Raw genomic sequence first — 17582 nt, forward strand, 5'->3', positions numbered from 1 at the left:
AAGCGTGTCGGGGGTGACGTGGAAAACAGTGCACTCCTTGACGTAATGAGGAAATGCAGCGACTTACCACTGGCTTTCGGACAATGACTGGAAGCATCTCCGAAACGCATGCCTCCATGATTAAAGAATACCGTGCAAGGTAAACTGACGCTTTCCAAGACCGACGGTGAGACAACTGCGGTGCACTAGGGGACATAGATGACAAGGGTGCACGATGGCTGCGGAGACGCCTACGAGCGAATAGACGTGGAAGTACTGAGCAACCGACCGACCAGATGAACCGAGCAGTACCTATTGTTTCTCCCCAAGGGCCGTTCAGCGAACATTGCTGCGTGTGAGCCTCTGCAGAAGGTGCCTGGTTCACGCACCCTTGCTGAATGCCCTTCAGTGCCGGGGAACGATGGAATTTGCACACCAACAAGGCCGCTGAGTGGCGATAGCTCGGTTTTTCAGATGAATCATGTCATATGCTCCATCGAACAGATGGCCTCTGACATATATGGACCCTCAAAAATCGTCGGAAAATTCCAGGCTGAAGGAAGTAACACTATGGTATTCGTACAATTCCATAGATAATATAGTCATTATGTAAGGCACAACAGATCAACACAAGTATGGAATCTAAACTGAAGCACCACCGAAACTGGTATAGGCATATGTATTCAAATACAGAGATACATAAACAAGCAGAATACGGCGCTGCGGTCGGCCACGCCTATATAAGACAACAAGTGTCTGTCGCAGTTGTCAGCAGTTACTGCTGCTAAGTCGCAGGTTATCAAGATTTCAGTGACTTTGAACGTGGTTTTATAGTCGGCGCACGAGCGATGGATCACAGCATCTCCGAGGTATCGATGAAGTGGGGATATGGCAGTATGACCATATCACAAGTGTACCGTGAATATCAGGAATTCGGTAAAACATTGAATCTCAGACTTTGCTGCGGCCAGAAAAAGATCTTGCAAGAACCGGACCAACAACGACTGAAGAGACTCTTCCAATGTGACAGAAGTGCAACCCTTCCACAAATTGCTGCAGATTTCAATGCTGGGTCATCAACATGTTTCAGTGTGTGAAAAATTCAACGAAACATCATTGACATGGCTTCTCGGATGGAAAGGCCAATTCGTGTACCCTTGATGAGTGCACGACACAAAGCTTTACACCTCGTCTGGGCCCGTCAACACCGCCACTGGACTGTTGACGACTGGAGACATGAGTATTGGGACAAGGCGTGTTCTGAGCCACTGTGCATTGTTGCCAGATGTATCAAAGGTGATGGCGTCATCCAAAATAGTGGCGTGTAGACTTGACAACAGTGCATGATGTCACCCAAGATGACGGCCATTACGTCATTCAAGATGGCGGACTTTGGCAGGACATTTGAATTTTGGTGAGAAGACAGGTCAATTGGGTTAACTCCAATAATGTAGCTCCCCTTTCCCTCCCCAGCCCCAGAAAATGGCGGCAAGTCATCCGACTGTCACTTTTTCTTGGGGATTGGTGGGAAATCTGAATTTCTGAGGGAATATAGGTCAATTGGGCTATCTCTACTAACCTAAGAAAATGGCGCAAAAGAAGGGCCACTTGGGCTACCTCCACTAACGTAAGTCACCCGAATGCCACCTCAACATAGGAAATGGCTGGGAGAGGACTCAACCTATGCCGGACATAAGTCTTTATTTTGCATCCATTGTTTATTTAAGCAATTACAGGCACTACCACTACCCAGTGTGTTCACTCTGAGGTCCGGACTCCAACAGACCTAGTACACACTACAACCACCAGAGGACGCTGTCGTCCATTCTATAACATAATCCAAGATAGCTGCCATGATGTCAGCTGATGACTCAAATACTGTTAACCAAGACGGCGGTAAACAGTGTCTTCACCATGAGGTCTGCACTGGAGTGTGCTGTCATACCTTGCATCACATCATCCAACACTGGCACAAAATGGAGGGAAACAGAAAGACCACTTGCACTATCTCTACTAATCTAAGAAAATGGCTGGAAAGAAAGAACACTTGGACTACCTCCACTAACCTGTCATCTGACTGCCACCTCTTCCTACGGATTGGCGGGGAAAAGGACCCAACCTGTGCTGGGCATAAGTCTTTATTTCGCATGCAGTCTTTATTCAAAAAATTTGATGCACTACCAAAATCCAATGTGGTCGCCATGGAGTCTGGAGTCCACAATATCGCCACCATAGAGTGCTGTTGTACATTCCGATACATAAACCAAGATGGTTGCCTAGAGGAGAAAATGACTCAGCCTGTGCTGGGATGCTGGACAGAGGAAGGAGTGTACTTTATCTATTCTGAACAATTTATTTAGTGATGAATTTTGACAAATAGTATATTTATACACTGATACAAAGCACAAGCTCTGACATGCTTGGGGTCATGCCAAGAGGCCTACAGACCTGTAAAGTACTCCCAAATAACGCACAACAAACAACTCATAAATTACCAAAATAATTTCACTACAGACATGCAAACTACCCCTAAATAATGCAGTACCGAGATGTGCAGATACGAAATCAACTTGCAACCTGTCCAAATATGCATAGAACAACCTACAGACCTGCTCACAAAGAACGCGCACCAGAACTCGTCGTGCCCCTCCCCCCCTCCCACCACCACCGCTGGGCCACACACACTCCCAGAAGTCGGGATACAGCTTCACTCACCCCATGAAGTGACGTACAGGTGCACGGAAGTATGAGGTGGCGTCACCCCTTTCATACTTGAGACCTGAGAATTTGCTCTTCAAATATGTGATCACCTAGGCACCATTGCTGATGCGAGTGACTACCTATTCGCAGAGCGCAGATGCTCCAAGGGCATGCATGTCTCGACTCCTGCTAAAAGACTCCCCAAACATGATTCCTAATCGTCAACTATGGAAATCATGCACTTTACACCCATTCACAAAATAATGCGACAAACACCAAAACACCTAATAAATCCTCAAACCATAATGCATATCTAATGCTCACAGCACTTAAACTGCCAGAAATAATTCAGTGCACAAAAACTCAGTACATGTAGAAAATGCTTCCGAACAATCATCAACCACAACTATCACAGATCCCCAAATGCCCCACAGGGCCACCCACCACAAACCAGTGCAGCGGCGCTGCCAACAGCATGTGAAAGTTCTTTGACTGTTACACTGACGTCACACGTCTGTCTATCTAAATAAGCGCCAAGTCATCTTCTGGGTCATGCGCACGTATGTTCGCCACTGTTGGTGTATGAACCCTCTCTCTCTAATTGTAGGCCAGTGAAGACCTAATTGCTGAACGACTCACCCTCGAATGCTGTAGAAATCGTTTCCAGAATACCACAGGGTACATTGTTCCTCGAGATTTTAACACAACTTGTGAACTCTGTCCAGCGTACACACGTACCCAGTGCGGCTAACACTTTGCACTGTAATGCTCATCCTGCTGTCAATATACGTCTCAGAAACATTAAAGGTTCATACTGTCAAAAAGCCTGTGCACTCATGTGAAAACACCATTAATCATAAAAGCATTCTTGCTGTTTGGAAAGAGATCACAGATGGGGCGGGGGGTGGGGGTTGTATCAAAACAATTACTCAAACAGAATTCGAAGTACTGTCATTCAGAAGAGAAAAATGTCCCGAATTTTCTGTATCCTACAGCTACAGGTCTGGAGATATCCTAATGGCACAGTGGCCGATGAGTGACGGCATCCCCAACAGAGATGGATGATCTGTTTCAATTTGTCTTTGAACACTTGCTTTCTCAGAACTTTCCGTACATATCTTACCTCTATTCTTGATCAAATGGTTCAAATGGCCCTGAGCATTATGGGACTTAACATCTGAGGTCATTAGTCCCCTAGAACTTATAACTACTTAAACCTAACTAACCTAACAACATCACACACGTCCATGCCCGAGGCAGGATTCACAGTTGCGCCTAAAACCACACGGCCACCGTGACCGGCTTCCCTTTTACATCATTTGTACATATACTGCAAAGACAGACGGCCCCATATATACTCCTCGCAGTATTAGAAATTTCCCTGCAAGGTTAGACGGTCATCCACTCGTGACGGGTGACTAGAGCGCCCACAGCAGACCGAAGTAACTTTCAGAACTGTTCTACCCAAAAATTTATGTGGGAAGGAATAACGGTCCAGTACAAACACACGTCCCTATTCAATCTCCTAAAATTTCCACATGATCACGAAAGCTGTACAATACATACTAAGTATTGGTTCGCTATTCTGCCGTCTCGAGCATGACAAAGTTAACTCAGCTACAATCCTATGCTCCTACAGGCGTCTCCACTCAGACAGATATTACCATTAACGGGAAACGTGAATCAGGCACACCACAGACCACGCATAGGCAGAATCATCCTAGAAAACTGGTCACATATATTGTACTTACAATTAAATGTTACAATCGTGGTCTCAATTGAACAACATTCGACAACGAGCGAAGTATCGGAAACACACCCCGTTGACGGCTGTGTCTGTGGAAACAGAAATACCTGTACCATTCTTACGACTTGACGTACTCCTCCCTCTCCTATCACAGTATTCCACAGTCATCTCGTCTGCACATGTTGTAACACAAATACATACTTTATAAGCCTGACGCCCTAGGTGAACCTATCAGACAGGCTTGTAGCCTATCCCCAATGTTATTCCATCTGTATATTGAGCAAGCATTAAAGCAGGGCTTAACAACTGGCCGGTTTTGAGCGCGAGTACTCGCGTCTGCTCAGGCACGTGCTCGCGAGCAGGTGCAAGGTCGCGGAGTAGGGAAGGAGGGGAGGCAGGGGAAATGCGCGCGCACGTTTGAATAGGGGCGCAGCGTGCCTACTGAATTCGCGCCGACTGTGTAAGGCTAGGCGCAAATTGAGACGCGTGTGGCGCGACGCAGCGCAGCGCGCGTTTTTGTAACATCACAGGTTCAAATGGGACCGCGCAAATTGCGACGCGACGCGACTGGGACGCGACACGCGCCTGCGCCAGGTCGCGCGGCGTTGTGGTTGAGGCACAGTTTCTCGCGCCGCGCGTCGCGCTTGCCTCGCTAGCACCGTGGGAAATTTGAGGAGGGGAGCGGAAAAGTAGCCCAGCCATATGCTCACAGCGGAACGGCGCATATCAGCAGCGGTAGTATTGCCAATACGATAAATTTTGCCTTACTGTGTACTGAATTTTATTGCCTTTGGGTAGTGTTTCGTTTTTCGCCATTTAAACGCTCCAACTTTCTTCGTTAGCACGTTATACTTTTCTGTTATTTATATCTGCATAGTTTTGTTTTGTTTTTCTTCTGTCAAGAAAAACGTATACTTCAGTAACTGATGAGCCATTGGCCGCTGGAATTGCACCATATGCCTCCGTGATGTTTTCAGATCGCAAGAAGGGACAGAGGGTAGTGAATAAAGAAGCAAGGAATATTATAAAATCATGTGATTAAGAATCAAGGCAGGAAAGTAAAGCAAGGTTATATTCTCGCTGCCTAGTAAGCTAGCGTATCTGTACGATCTGTTACAAAAATTTAGAAAGGGATAATCTCCACAGGTGTGATCCCTTTGTTCTTGTGGTAAAAAGCGTCCAAGATTTGAAGTATAGAAGTTTCACCGTGATTACTCTGATATGGATGTAATAATGTAATACGACACACTGTACTACATGCATGTGAACTACATATTTCCACTGCAATCTAGAAACAGTCGAAAAGCAGTCACAAATAACAATGTTTTAATTGGTTCGCCGTGATGAGAAAAAGCATTTCAATTGTTGCATGGACATTATCAGCATTAATAAACTAATTATACAACAACAGGCTACACAAATGAAGAAAATGGTCGGTATTATTACGAAAGTAGGAATATCCTAAAAGAGTGTTATGATTAGATATATTTAATTTGTTGAAATGTGCTGCTGACAAAGGCAGATCTACTTTCATGACAATGTTTTTCCAACTCCATCTCACAAGGCACACATGGCTAGCTTGTGCATTCCTGTCGGGCGCATTATCCTTCGCTGCTGACAATACACTGACCATTGTGTTGTGCGACAGATCAATTGTTTATTTTTCTCAATAACAACTATTTTATTCCCGATCACGCATTGTCAGTTTGGCAAGCCCTAGGTGAGTAAACAGTATCTGGCATGTGCCTATCATTCCGCCTATCATTCCGCTTCCAACTCCATCTCACAAGGCACACATGGCTAGCTTGTGCATTCCTGTCGGGCGCATTATCCTTCGCTGCTGACAATACACTGACCATTGTGTTGTGCGACAGATCAATTGTTTATTTTTCTCAATAACAACTATTTTATTCCCGATCACGCATTGTCAGTTTGGCAAGCCCTAGGTGAGTAAACAGTATCTGGCATGTGCCTATCATTCCGCCTGAAGGAACGCTCGTCATTATTTTAATACTGCTCAGATCAAGAGAAGGAATAAAATCCTTTGGTAAGTTTCCATTCCTGTCGCTCAGTGTTAAAAATACAGTGGGTTACGGGGATTCCACCAAAATTCCAACAGAATTGCCAATCTGTTTTTGTGTGAGTTGTTAACCTTTTCTCATTCGAAGCAGCATCAACATTTATGAGTAAAGGCCACATTTCTCTTGGTGACTGGTTTAATTGTACTTCCTTTGTCACAATGTAATTTGCCAAACTCATCTCACAGCAGCTATTGAGACAGAATTCCGAAACGCAGGGCCTCATTAAACAAGTAATTGGCAATTACAGAGCTCAATAGCTTACGAAAAACCTCATAGTATCGGTTTGCAGTAACATAAAAGAAGAAATTTCATGTTTATTTTCATACTGGGAAGCTCTTGTTTCGCTAGCTGTCGATAACTCTTAAAAAATTACAGTCACTGGAGTGAAATAAATAAAAAAATAAGTATAAGTAGTGATATATTACCATAGATAAGAAAGTTCCGTGTGTTTAATAATTGGCAAAACACTCTCCTCCTTGTGTGCTATCATTCGCCCAACTTTCGTTTCGATGTCTCGAGCGGTTTAGGAGATACGAGAGATGTTGCGAGTATTTCATTCTCGCGGGCATGAGATCGGAAGTGAGCGCGCTACATGGGATCCATTTTCTCGAGATCGGAGGCAGATAGAGATCTTCTCCCAAGTCTAAACAAAAATTCAGCATGTTAGCTAAATTTCATATGCAGCAACATATGGTGTAATACGCACCAAACCCAAAATCATAGCGACCCCTAATTTTCGTTGCAAACTTTTTGAGTATTGCGTAGTGTCTTACTAAAATGTGTACATCACAATAAGAATGGTCATTAGCGAGGTGATGGGCACGAAGCTGACATATAAACGCTACAAGTAAGGCAAAAATCAAATATTTTCAGTGAATAGTTTCTGTAAAATCGTTTGAGGAAGATAACAGGTTGCGCGCGCTTCGGTTCTGTCAGCACAGAGCGTCGCCAGTCGGCGCGTGCGAAGTACGGTGTACGCGTCGCAATATGCGCTGCACCCGCGCGACTCGTGCGGCACGTGCGTGTCGCGCTGTAGTGTCGTGTCACGTCACACGTGCTATACGCGTCTCAATTTGCGCCTAGCCTAACGTTTAATGTACTAAGATCAGCTCTAACAGTCACTTCGCTGCTTAAGAATCATGTCAAGTAGCCGTTGTGTAACCCCAACCATGCTTTCGCAGTTCAACCCCCACTGGGAGGAAATGTATCTGTTTACAGAAAAAGATGGTGTTGCAAAATGTTTAGTATGTCACAAAACGCTGAATTCTTTTAGGAAATTTAATTTGCAGCGACATTATATGTGGTACCACGCGAAAGACTACGGAAGTGGAAAATGTGATGGACCAGATCGTGCACAGGAAGTTATTAAACTTAAAAGGAAGCATCCGAAGAAGATCTGGACGACGAAGAAAAATCAACTAAGGCAGCTCTCAGAGTGAGTTACAAAATTGCTTTACTTTTAGCAAAATCCCTGCGCCCCTTCACTGATGGCGATTTAATAAAAGAATTTTTGGTAGTTGCAGCGGAACATTTGTGTCGATCTCAAGTTGAACAGTTTCGAATTGTGTCTTTATCTAACATGACCATTATGCGTCGCATACAGGACATGGCAGACGACGTCCAGAGCCAGCTAGCAAATATCTGTAAAGATTTTATGGCGTATTCTCTAGCTCTGGACGAAAGTGTTGATATCACTGGAACAGCGCAGCTTGCCATATTTATTAGAGATGTTAATAGAGATCTTCAGGTGAGGGAGGAACTCCTCGATGTAGTAGCCATGAAGCACACTACAACCCGAGGTGATATTTTAAGGAGTGTTGAAGAAAGCGTTGAAAATATAGGATTGTCGTGGAATTCTTTAGTTTCAGTGTCTACAGACGGTGCACCAGCGATGACAGGGAAAAAAATCAGGTTTCGTTGCGCTGTTGAAGAAGAAAATGCAAAAACTGACTGTGCCGAATGAAATAAGGGGTGTTCACTGTGTGATCCACCAGGAAAACGTATGTGCAAAGAGTATCACTCTAAAAAATGTAATGAGTGTTGTTGTTCATACAACCAATTATATAAGGAAGCATGGGCTACAACACAGGCAATTTAAAAGCTTTCTTGAGGATGTAGAAAGCCAGTATGGTAGCCTGCCTTATTACAGCGAGGTCCGCTGGCTTAGTCGTGGCGAATTATTCAATCGACTTTTTTGCCTATTAGATGAGATAAATATGTTCATGGAAATAAATAACATGTGTGATCCTGAATTGAAAGAGCCTACATGGAAATGTGATCTCGCGTTCTTAGGAGATTTAACTAGCCTTCTGAATGCTTTGAACATTTCACTACAAGCTAAAGATCTGCTAATTACTCATTTGATAGATCGAACACGAGCTTTTAAAATGAAATTAACACTTTGGGTGAGTATGCTGGAAACAGGAAATCTAGCTCATTTTCCTAAATTATCATCCATGCAAGATGTTCACAAAGACTGTGAACGTTATTCACATAGTTTAGTTGCCCTTAAGGAAGAATTTGATCAACGCTTTCAAGATCTAACAGCACTAGACAGTGATTTTGATCTGTTCTCCTCTCCATATTCAGCAAATATTGAAGATATTCGTCCTGAGCTGCAACTAGAAATTATTGACCTGCAGTGTGACAGAGAATACAGAGACAAATTTCAGAACAAGGAAAAAATTTTGGAATTCTACACACTTCCCTCAGGATAGATTTCCTCGTTTGCACAGACTGGCGGCTACAATAATATCAATGTTCGGTTCCACGTATGTTTGTGAACAACTGTTCTCTGCAATGAAATGTAACAAGACGCACCTGAGAAACGCATTGTCTGATCGAAATTTAAACTGCACGCTGCGCTTACAATGCACAAGAACAATTACTCCGAACATAGACGCAATTGTAAAGGGCAAAAAGTACAAGATAACCGAGAATCCCACACTTCAGTGACACCTTTTATTGTGTAACAGTTCACAAATTAATACGAATGTAGAGGCATACACTAAGCTAATAAAATTATGTGGCACGTATACAATCTCCTTTATTTGTTTCATTTGTCACAGTAATAACACGTGAGTGATATCCCTGCAGGTGGCCGCGGATTTACATTGACTTGCGGCAGCTGTTGTGTGCCCCACGTGACTCTCCCCACTCTCCGCTCTGGTCCGATAGTGGGGGTAGCGTGCTCGCGCTGCTCCGTGCTCGCGCCTTGCTGCTCACAGCTTGCTCCGCGAGCACGTATATTGTGAAGCCCTGCATTAAAGGAAACAAAAGAAAAATTCGGAGTAGGTAATAAAATACATGGAGCTATAAGGTTAGCCGATGACAATGTTATTCTGTCAGAGACAGCAAAGGACCTGGAAGAACAGCTGAACAGAATGGACGGCGTCTTGAAAGGAGGATATAAGATGAACATCAACAAAAGTAAAACGAGGATAATGGAATGTAGTCGAATTAAGTCGGGTGATGCTGAGGGAATTAGATTAGAAAATGAGACACTTAAAGTAGTAAAGGAGTTTAGCTATTTGGGGAGCAAAATAACTGATGAATCTCGAAGTAGCGAGGATATAAAATGTAGACTGGCAATGACAATGATAGCGTTTCTGAAGAGAAATTTGTTAACATCGAGTACAGCTTTAAGTGTCAGGAAGTCGTATCTGAAAGTAATTGTATGGAGTGTAGCCATATATGGATGTGAAACATAGATGATAAATAGTTTGGACAAAAAGAGAATAGAAGCTTTCGAAATGTGGTGCTACAAAAGAATGGTGAAGATTAGATGGGTAGATCACATAACTAATGAGGAGGTATTGAATAGAATTGAGGAGGAGTTTGTTGCACAACTTGACTAGAAGAAGGAATCGGTTGCTAGGACGTGTTCTGAGTCATCAAGGGATCACCAATTTAGTATTGGAAGGCAGCGTGGAAGGTCAAAATCGTAGAGAGTGACCAAGAGATGAACACACTAAGTAGATTCAGAAGGATGTAGGTTGCAGTAGGTACTGGGAGATGAAGAAGTTTGCACAGGATAGAGTAGCATGGAGAGCTGCATCAAATCATTCTCTGATCTGAAGACCACAACAACAACAGTCTTTTGTGCTGGGACACCGGAGTGTCTACAAACTGATTCAAACAAGAATGGAGGTAAGGTATGTATGGGAAGTTCTGAGAAAGCAAGCCGGCCGCGGTGGTCTCGCGGTTCTAGGCGCGCAGTCCGGAACCGTGCGACTGCTACGGTCGCAGGTTCGAATCCTGCCTCGGGCATGGATGTGTGTGATGTCCTTAGGTTAGTTAGGTTTAAGTAGTTCTAAGTTCTAGGGGACCGATAACCACAGCAGTTGAGTCCCATAGTGCTCAGAGCCGTTTGAACCATTTTTTTTGAGAAAGCAAGTGTTAAAGGACAAGTTGAAGCAGACCATCCATCCCCGGCAAAGATGCCTTCACTCATCCGCCACTATGGCATTAGGACATCTCCAGATCTGTAGCTCTAGGATACAGAAAAATCGGGACTTCTCTCTTCTGTATGACAGCGCTTTGAATTCTGTTTGCACAACTGTTCTGTTATATACCCGTCTGTGCTTAGCCAGTGATCTCTTTCCAGACAACAAGAATGCTTATGATTAATGGTTTTTTCGCATGAGTGCACATGCTTTTTAACGGTGTGAACGTTTAACGTTACTGAGATGTATATTGACAGCAGGACGAACATTTCGCCGAGAAGCGTTAGTCCGCTGGGTACGTGTGCACGCTAGACACAGCTCGCAATTTCCGTTAGGATCGCTAGGAACAATGTACCCTAAGGTATTCTAGAAATGATATCTATAGCGTCCACGAGGGTGAGTCGCTCGGCAGTAGGTCTTCGCTGGGGCATAGGTAGAGACAGAGGGTTCACACACCAACAGCAGCAAACACACGTGCGCGTGTCCCAGGCGATGACTTGGCGCTAATTTAGATACACACACAAGTGACATCAGCATAACAGTTGAAGAACTTTCGAATGCCATCGGCAGCACCCCTGCGCTGGTTCACGGTGGCTGGAACTGTGGGGCGCGTAGGGGGTCTGTGATAGTTGCGGTTGATGATAGTTCAGAAGCGTTTTTTACATGTACTGAGTGTTTGTGCACTGGATTATTTCTGGCGGTTTAAGTGCTCAGAGCATTAGACATGATTTATGGTTTGAGTATTTATTAGGTTTTTGGATTTTGTTGCATTATTTTGTGAATGGCTGTAAAGTGCATGATATCATATACCACAGAAGGTCGGTTTATTTCTATAAGCGAATCACAGTTCAAGCAACGTGATGTATACGAACTGCAGTAGGTCGTCTAACGTAATAAATGGGAGAAAATAATTTACGTTCACATACCGTACGAATGATGAAGCGGCAGAAGTCGATAGCTTACTAGGTATGACAATGCAACCACACGATTTAGAGGCTCACTAGCTGTAGCCAAGCTGCTACTCATTGTAATCAAAACATGTCATTGCAAATATCATCAGAAAAGTCTGATAGTTGATATCACACCGAAATAAACAATTTCGCTGTTCTCTCCTATTCCCGAAATTTGTTTCCATGTCGGCACATGTTGTGTGGAGTGATTGGTTGATAGAAGAAACCCAAGAGGACGCCACTGTTAGTACTGGGCACTCACGTTTGGGAAGACAACGGTTCCAATTCCTGTAGGACCATCCACACTTAAGTTATCCATGAGTTCCCTAAATTGTTTCAGGCAGTTGACGGGATGATTCCCTTGAAAAGGGTACGAGCGACTTTGTGCCTCATTCTTATGTAATCCGCGTTTGTGCTCCGTCTCTAATGAACGCGCTGTCGTTGGGCCTATGAACACTAATGTGCCTCCCTTTTTTTTGTAAATAAACGCGTTTTTGTGTGCGTGAAACTACCATAAAACGGAAGGTCAGGATACGAAACTATGACCAGTTGCAACACTTCAGTCGACAAAAAAATGGCTCTGAGCACTATGGGATTCAACTGCTTGGGTCATTAGTCCCCTAGAACTTAGAACTAGTTAAACCTAACTAACCTAAGGACATCACAAACATCCATGCCCGAGGCAGGATTCGAACCTGCGACCTTAGCGGTCTTGCGGTTCCAGACTGCAGCGCCTTTAACCGCACGGCCACTTCGGCCGGCTACTTCAGTCGACAGCCTGAACACCTGCAGAAGGCATTCAACTCGGGAGATGATGTCCTGTCACAGGCTGACTCATTCTGTTTGTTGACTAGGTTTTGTCCTCCTTTCAATCTGTAGTAGTGCTCTCTCTGATTTCGCAGCAGCTTTCTAATACGGCGGGACTTTTCTATCCGTCGTATCTTTCCACATTACGTACCTGTCTACGTTGAACTGTATAGTAATTTTATAACAGATAAAAGAAGATTTTGCAGAAATTCGCGACCGAGAAATCGCTTACTACCTTCTGCAAGGCTTGGATGCTTTTATAAGACAAAGATGGACACAGACAGTTGAAGAAATGAATTTCTGCCAAAAACTCCTTTCATACACTAAGAAACGGTCCTCTACGTCACCTTAATGAGGCCGCAAATACAAATGTGAAAACATCAAGAGCGCCTAACGAAAGGTCACATACGATGGAGAGCAAACAAGATTTAAGGACACTCAGACGAAATTCTCTGAATGATTATCCAAATCGTTCTCAGGAGAAGTCGCCAACGCAGTTACAAACTTGAAACAAGGCAAAACCCATGGTTTTGATGGTATTCACCCGGAATTTATTGTTCATGCCGAAGACAATACTACTAAATAGAGAGTGTCGGAAGTTCCATGCGGCTTTTCGCGGATGATGCTGTAGTATACAGAGAAGTTGCAGCATTAGAAAATTGCAGCGAAATGCAGGAAGATCTGCAGCGGATAGGCACTTGGTGCAGGGGATGGCTACTGACCTTTAACATAGACAAATGTAATGTATTGCGAATACATAGGAAGAAGGATCCCTTACTGTATGATTATATGATAGCGGAACAAACACTGGTAGCAGTTACTTCTGTAAAATATCTGGGAGTATGTGTACGGAATGATTTGAAGTGGAATGATCATATAAAATTAATTGTTGGTAAGGCGGGTGCCAGGTTGAGAATCATTGGGAGAGTCCTTAGAAAATGTAATCCATGAACAAAGGAGATGGCTTACAAAACAATCGTTCGACCTATACTTGAGTATTGCTCATCAGTGTGGGATCCCTATCAGGTCGGGTTGCCTGAGGAGATAGAGAAGATCCAAGAAGAGCGGCGCGTTTCGTCACAGGATTATTTGATAAGCGTGATAGCGTTACGGAGATGTTTAGCAAACTCAAGAGGCAGACTTTGCTAAAGAGGCGCTCTTCATCGTGGTGTAGCTTGCTGTCCAGGTTTCGAGAGGGTGCGTTTCTGGATGAGGTATCGAATATACTGCGTCCCCATACTTATACCTCCCGAGGAGATCACGAATGAAAAATCAGAGAGATTCGAGTGCGCACGGAGTCTTTCCGGCAGTCGTTCTTCCCGCGAAACATACGCGACCGGAACAGGAAAGGGAGGTAATGACAGTGGCACGTAAAGTGCCCTCCGCCACACACCGTTGGGTGGTTTGCGGAGTATAAATGTAGATGTAGATGTAAATGGCTCACACATTCTTCTCTGTGATAACTGCAACTGGACATACCTTCAAACAATTCAAAAATTCGAAAATCATCACTCTTTTGAAACACAATAATCAGCTAGTCAACATGTCAGCGTATCACACGGCCTGGAGCAAGAGTGTCATCTACAAACGACTAACAGTCATATCCTGTCAAACAATAGCATGCTTAGTACACAATACGCTCAGTAACAAATCTTTTCAAGTCACAGTTGATTGAAATACAAGCAACACAAGGATTACATATAATGGAATACTACAAAGCTCAGTCTTGGCGATCCCTCGTCTTCAACCTTTCTTCCAGCCACGAAGGGAAAGTAAGTTATGGTGTGCTTCGATACAGCCCTCCAACGACAGACCAATCTCCTGCAGCCGCAGAAGCAGTTCCCAACATAGACGTTAATCAACTGCGTACCTCCCAAGTACCTAGGAATGAAACTCGACTGCACCCTTACGCACGGTGGAGACACTCTGTGAAACTATTGGAACAGGAACTGCTGAAACCCTTCAGATCCCATGCCTTGCTCTACTGTACTCTGTGAATCTATGATGATCAACCATATGATTATCACCCTCTACCTACTGCCGGAATGTCCACATTACTGGCACAGATAATAGCGGCGAAGCGTCATGGAATGAAAGCAATGAGACCTTGGTAGGTCGCTGGAGGGAGTTAGCACCACATTAGCACACAAAACACATTCAGTTCACGTAAATTCGAGGGTGTGTAGCAATCTGGCGAGTTGGCGGGCCAATACACCAACCGGAGCCCTGCTATCGGCATGATAAGAAAAGTATAGCGATTTATTAGACCACGCAACGCTCTTACATTCCGCCAATGTCCAGCGCCGATGGTCACCTGCCTATTTCAGTCGTATCCGTCGATATCGTGGTGTTAACACTGGCACGTGTGTGGGTCGTCGACTGTGGAGGCCCATGGTTAGGAGTGTTCCGGGCAGAGACACTTGTACTCTAACCAGCATTAAAGTCTGGTGTTAGTTCCGTCACAGTTCGGCACCTCCCACGTTTCAGCAGTCTGCCCAACACAAGACGTCCGCCATCTGTAATGAAGAATGGCCGCCCAGTCGCACGACGTCTGGGCGTGGTTTCACCTTGGTTGCGCCACGTGTTGAAGACACTCTCCACAGCGCTCCTCGAACACCCGACAAGTCGTTCAGTTTCCTCAACGCTCGAGCCCAGCCTCCGGGCCATCACAAGCTGTCCTCGATCATACTCGGGTAGATCGCTTTCCTCCTTCATTCTACACCCGGACAGCACGCTCACCGACATTACTCGCATGGTGCGCACGTCAGACAAGCCCTTCCTCGCCAGGTGCCGCTGCTATCGCCTGGACGGGTTTATTTCAACAGTAGGGCGGTGGTCACGATGTTCTGGCTGACCTGCGCACATTATGCCCTGGTAGGGGTCAACTGTCGCCCTTCCAAGCTTCTTCACAGACAACTGAACACCAGCATAAGATTGAGCTTGGTACTTTCAAATCCACGGCTGCATGTTGGCTTCTGGTGTTGTGTAACTTGTTACCTCCAGAGATACATAGAAAAGAGGCTCTTCTACGTGAATTTAGGAAAATTGTTGAAATGTACGCCTTACTTTTCTGATGGCACGCAAGATAAAAACGAAGCCATGCGCTGCAGTACAGATGTTAAATAAGATAGATGTGACTGTAGCGAGAAACAGAGAAGTCTGTGGTGTGTCTTGACGGAGAGAGGATGCGAAGATTTTTATCGCCCTTCCTGCAGCAACAGTTTTCTCAGTATGACTGTATTTCGTGTTCGTACAATGAACCACAGTGCCTGGCTATTCATTGGACGAACAGTACATCTCACCGCATCGAAACAGAGGTTTATTTCATTACGCGACACGATCAACAATTAGCAACTGCTACAGTGCCTGTATACGAGACGACCGCCGCAGCAAAAAGAAGAGGTAAAGTTTCCCACCGAAATGAAAATCCACCTAAGAACATTTACTATAAAATTCGCCGTAGAGTTAATTCAGATTTGTTTGAAGATGTCTGTTTGACAGCCAGCTGTAAAAGCCTCTCATTGACTTCCACTTACTCTAATTCATTATCCAGCCAGTAAAAAAAATTAGAATACACAGTCCACAAAGTTCGTCCACAACTAGCTGCAGTCGTCTTAAGCTCTGACAACCATTAGTACTTCTATACGATATTGCAGTGAATGTGTTATTCTAATTACGATGCAAAATTCCTTTCGACATGCATGCATGCGACCACAGCTGTTACGAAACACATCGAATGAATTCACAACTGCGAATAAGGACTACCGTCAGCTGTAGAATGGAATGACAACAATGAAAATTTGTGCCGAACCGGGACACGAGCCGGCCGAAGTGGACGTGCAGTTAAAGGCGCTGCAGTCTGGAACCGCAAGACCGCTACGGTCGCAGGTTCGAATCCTGCCTCGGGCATGGATGTTTGTAATGTCCTTAGGTTAGTTAGGTTTAACTAGTTCTAAGTTCTAGGGGTCTGATGACCTCAGCAGTTGAGTCCCATAGTGCTCAGAGCCATTTGAACCATTTTGAACCAACCGGGACACGAACTCCCATGCAACGTCATACGCTAAATAAATAAATTCATACCACTTTTCAATTTCAATCATCTATCTTTTACATTTTCAGCCTCAGAAATGAATGGTTGATGCACAGGAAATACGAAATCTGTTTCCCGCCACACTCATTACGCAGAAATACCTCTCTGCCTTGCCTTAGATACCTATTGCAGCCTGTAGTCTGTTAATCGCTAACTTTCTGTTGTATGCAAACCGAGTCGAAAAGTTCACGTCTCTTTGTAAGCAGAGGATCTAAGATGCTGACCCCACCAGATGATTCTCTGTATTTAGCGCTCAACGAAATTTTGGGATAACGCATTTGGCAAATTTCACACGCTTTGTTCTCCCTAATACATGTCACAATCACTTAAATCTTCCAGTGTACAACTGGCATGCTGATGTCTCCCTATAATACCATAAACTGACCAGCAAGTTTACACGATACTGCTAATGGTAATGGGAAAATCGATTTTATGTTATGTAAATTGTGAATTTTTCGTAGTTGTTAGAGTTAATTTGCTTTTATAGTTTTTAAAACAATAGCATGACACAAGTATTTGTGAAACGATTGTTTTCCAATGATATAATTGTCTTACATGAGATTTCACCGAATATCTGGAAAGTGATAAACTAAGAACGATGCAAATGCGTTGGAAGTGGTCTCAACATGTTAATTACGGGAAAGGGAACGGTAAAAACTGATATACCCGCTAACCTTGCAGAATGGTAACCTCTATCTGCGTCTACTATTCTAAAAATGTGAACAGGATACCAAATAGTTCAAAATTTATACTGTTGACCACAACAGCTACCAATGGCTGAAA

The sequence above is a fragment of the Schistocerca serialis genome, chromosome 10 (genome assembly GCF_023864345.2).
Source record: "Schistocerca serialis cubense isolate TAMUIC-IGC-003099 chromosome 10, iqSchSeri2.2, whole genome shotgun sequence".
In the NCBI taxonomy this organism is placed as follows: Eukaryota; Metazoa; Arthropoda; class Insecta; order Orthoptera; family Acrididae; genus Schistocerca; species Schistocerca serialis.